Source organism: Nerophis ophidion, linkage group LG08, assembly GCF_033978795.1.
Source record: "Nerophis ophidion isolate RoL-2023_Sa linkage group LG08, RoL_Noph_v1.0, whole genome shotgun sequence".
Taxonomy (NCBI): domain Eukaryota; kingdom Metazoa; phylum Chordata; class Actinopteri; order Syngnathiformes; family Syngnathidae; genus Nerophis; species Nerophis ophidion.
Genome location: NC_084618.1, coordinates 31,146,375 through 31,150,989, shown reverse-complemented (window position 1 = coordinate 31,150,989; position 4,615 = coordinate 31,146,375). Strand labels below are relative to the sequence as shown.

General features: G+C 38.2%; 1 long non-coding RNA gene across 1 annotated transcript; it reads right to left on the bottom strand.

The window, feature by feature from the left end:
* Positions 1-260: 260 nt before the first annotated feature.
* On the bottom strand, positions 261-3,252 carry LOC133557040 (uncharacterized). The gene is made up of 3 exons (XR_009807658.1): positions 3,196-3,252; positions 3,059-3,093; positions 261-428 (listed from the first exon to the last, which is right to left on the bottom strand). It is a non-coding gene; the product is annotated as an uncharacterized LOC133557040 (long non-coding RNA).
* Positions 3,253-4,615: the final 1,363 nt, after the last annotated feature.

Sequence of the window (4,615 nt, the reverse complement as noted above, 5' to 3'; positions counted from 1 at the left end):
ACTTTATTTTTTGCTCCCAATGAAAAGACGCAGAGTTTTCACGTGGATTTTATTACAGGGTCACAGGAGTTCAGGGCAAAGGAAAAAATACAAGATACATTTTTCATGGAAACATTTGCAGAAGGTGCTCACAAAGGCGCCAAAGTGCTTGGCACAACCATGGACAGATGACGCACTGCATGGTTAGATCAAGCACAATGGCGCCCTGGACATGTCACAAGAAATCTTATTTTTCGTTAAAAACACTCTGATTTATTGGATGTCTGCTATCTGGGATGACACAATTGCAGAACATTTTTTTCATTCTTATCATCGTGACCATTTTTGTGTATCAAACTTTTAACAAGAGACAAAATCAAGTGTCTGCCATCAAAATCTTCAAGGCGGTGTCCAAAAAGTGTCAGGGTCTGCGAGTCAGCCGTTGTTGGCTAAGAGTGGAAAAAACATGTATTCTTATTTTAAAGTATTTCAGCCAAAGTTCTAGTTAAAGTACATTCTTTTGTTCATCAAATAACACATGTGTGTAGCAGACGATGACAAAACATTGTCAGATATTTGGCATGCAACTCTCACCAACATTATTTGTCAACATTTGGAGCTGAAGTGGATTTTTATTTGCTAAAAAAGTATTACGCTAAGTAAAAGTTAAAGTACCAATGATTGTCTCACACACACACTAGGTGTGGTGAAATGTGTCCACTGCAATTGACCCTTGTTCACCCCCGGGGAAATTGAGGGGAGCAGTGAGTAGCAGCGGTGGCCCCGTCCGGGAATCATTTTTGGTAATTTAACCCCCAATTCCAATCCTTGATGCTGAGTGCCAAGCAGGGAGGTAAAGGGTCCCGTCTTTTTAGTCTTTCGTATGACTCGGCCGGGGTTTGAACTCACAACCTACCAATTTCAGGGCGGGCACTCTAACCACTAAGCCACTGAGTAAAAATGTGCCTTTTGTCTGGAAATGACACCATAAACATTTAAAGATGAAATGTTTTTGAGTTAGAGTGAAATGGCAAACATTTGTGCGTTTGTAATGTCTCCTTCAGCCCTAAATGACTAAGAACTAAATTACTAAGAATGTCTACTTCAGCCCTAAATGACTAAGAACTAAATGACTAAGAATGTCTAATTCAGCCCCAAATGACTAAGAACTAAATGCCTAAGAATGTCTACTTCAGCCCTAAATGACTAAGAATGTCTACTTCAGCCCCAAATGACTAAGAATGTCTACTTCAGCCCTAAATGACTAAGAACTAAATGACCAAGAATGTCTATTTCAGCCCCAAATGACTAAGAACTAAATGACTAAGAATATTGTAATCATACCGTACTGACGTCTGGAAACTTCTTCTTCTAGGAGGTAAATGAGTTATACTTGTATATTATACTTGTATGTTATACTTTTATATTACACTTGTATACACTTGCATGTTATACTTGTATATTGTACTTGTATATTACACTTGTATGTAATGTCTTCTTCAACCCTAAATGACTAAGAACTAAATGACTAAGAATGTGTACTTCAGCCCTAAATGAGTAAAAAAAAAAAAGACAATGAATGTGTACTTCAGCCCTAAATGACTACGAAATAAATTACTAAGAATGTTTACTTTAGCCCTAAATGACTAAGAACTAAATGACTGAGAATGTCTATTTCAGCCCTAAATGACTAAGAACTAAATGCCTAAGAATGTCTACTTCAGCCCCAAATGACTAAGAACACACTGACTAAGAGTGTCTACTTCACCCCTAAATGACTAAGACTGTCTGTCTACTTCAGCCCTAAAAGAACTAAATGACTAAGTGTCTCCTTCAGCCCTAAATGACTTACAACTAAATAACTAACAATACTACTTCCGCCCTGAATGACTAAGAATGTCTACTTCAGTCTTAAATGAATAAGAACTAAATGGCTAAGAACTAAAAGACTAAGAGTGTCTGCTTCAGCCCTAAATGACTAATAATGTCTACTTCAGCCCTAAATGACTTATAACTAAATGACTAATGTGTACTTTAGACCTAAGTGACAAAGGATGTCAACTTTAGCCCTCAATGTCCAAGAACTAAATGACTAAGAATGTCTACTTCAGCCCTAAATGACTAAGAATGTCTACCTCAGCCCTAAATGACTTATAACTAAATGAATAATAATGTCTACTTTAGCCTTAAGTGACAAAGGATGTCAACTTTAGCCCTCAATGTCCAAGAACTAAATGACTAAGAATGTCTACTTCAGCCCTAAATGACTAAGAATGTCTACCTCAGCCCTAAATGACTTATAACTAAATGAATAATAATGTCTACTTTAGCCTTAAGTGACAAAGGATGTCAACTTTAGCCCTCAATGTCCAAGAACTAAATGACTAAGAATGTCTACTTCAGCCCTAAATGACTAAGAACTAAATTTAAAGTATTTTGTTGAAGGGCTGACTTTGACCAGGAAAATATTTGTAGACTTTTTAATGTTAGCTGTAAGTAAGAAAGTAGCAAATATTGATTTGTAATGTTGAATCCTTCCCAATGTTGCAAAAATATTTAGTTGTGAATCTTTTTTCCAGAGTCAATTACAAGAATCATGACAAAAGGTTTTCCTCCTCAACTTCTTTGGGTCTTTTTGTGTCTTTTTCAGCCCTTCAATCCAAAATAAACGATAAGAAACATGGAAAGTGGTATCTTACAGTCCAAATGATGCATGATTACGTTTGAAAAAGGGTTAGCTCACTGCGGAAAAAAAAAAAAACGGGGCTCCACCCTTCCTGCGGTAAAACTGCGCCAGACCGCGCCCACGCCTACGCCCACCCTGCCTTCTTTGCGCTTATTGCAAATGTAAGTTGATTAATGGTAAAAATGGATGATTTTCCCAAAACTGCAAACTAACGATGACTTTTTCTAAGTACATCCGCTGCCGTTGCCCATGTAAGGACGTTGTTCCGACATTTTGGACCGAACCTGATGAACTAACGCCATGACCTGGGCTTGTATGGCGAAGCAATGGTGGCATGAAAGGTGGGGTTAGTGGTGGAATGACGTGAAAATGTTGATTATGAGACTTCATTACCTGCCTGACGCCTTCACCTGTGGTGCTGTCATCATCTGCAAAAGTGGAGAAAAGAACATTTCAATACAACTGGAAGAAATAAAGAGATGCGCATCTTCCATCTGTTGGCCGCCCCACAGCAGTGTGTTAAGGCTCACTTGGTCGGCTGGAGACAGACTGTCCCGGCTGCGTCCTGGGCACCCTTCAAGTCTCCATCCCTAACCACTCCTTCCAGCTAGGAGGGGTCAGTGATGTTCTCTCGGGATAGGTGTACCATTGGACATGGATGGGGAGTCTTTTTTTTTTTTTGGAAGGAGGATGGCTTCGAGTCCGCATTTCATAAATATTAATACAGAGGGACCCCCCCCACCCCAATGGCTGGTTTCTTTAATTTTGTTAGAGGGGAAGTGGGAGTGCTTTATTCACTAAATGCTTTTTATTAGTAGCCGCTCTTCAACTCTTTCATTAGCTAAAGTGCTGCTATAATTTACAGGGGGAGGGGGAAGGGGTGGAGTCTCATCCACTAGCTGTTGGAACCTTCCAGGTCCTTCAAGAACACACATGCATTTTTTTTCATATTTAACAGCAAAACAGAAATGTGTATTACACGTTTCCAAAAACATTGAGCTCATAAAAAGACAAACACTAATATTTTATTGTATTTAACATCAATCAGGTGACTCTATTGTCTGATTGACACCACTTACCAAATGTTGGACAATTTTTCAGTGACACGATTTTGAATACGCTAAATATGCTATAATTTCTGACTAGATATAATACATGTTTTTATAATATGTATTATAGTTGTTTATTATTAATGACAGAGTTGTTGCTACATTGTAAATACATACATGAAATAAAAATAATCCTACTGTACTGACGCCTGGAAACTTCTCCTTCGAGGAGGTAAATGAGTTATACTTGTATATTATACTTGTATGTTATACTTTTATATTACACTTGTATACACTTGTATATTATACTTGTATATTATACTTGTATATTACACTTGTATGTTATACTTGTATACTGTATTATACTGGTATATTACATTTGTATATTAAACTTTTATATTACACTTGCATATTATACTTGTGGATTACACTTGTATATTACCCTTGTATATTATACTTGTATATTATACTTGTATATTATATTTGTGTAATATAGTTGTATATTATACATATATATTACATTTGTAGCTGTACAAGAAACATCTCAAGGATGCACAGGGGCACATCCTCAGTGATATATACTGGGGTCATAGGGTCTCGCAAAATCATACACCCTCGCCTAGGTGACCCAGCCGGGGTTGATCAAGTCCCGACTTGGCGTCCCAGTAGCAGTCCACGGATCAGGCCTCTTAATCCAAAGTGTGGCCTTCTCTGCGGATTCGCTTGCAGATTTAATGACACTCTTCTTTGCAGCGCCTACAATACCCAAGAGACTCAGGACTTTGCACAGAGAGCGTCCTGCAAAACCCCTACAACCAACTTCTATAAGCTCATAGAAGGTTCCCCAGTCTCTCTTCCTGCACTCCTCCACCAGTTCCTGGTACTTAACGCGTTTCCTCTC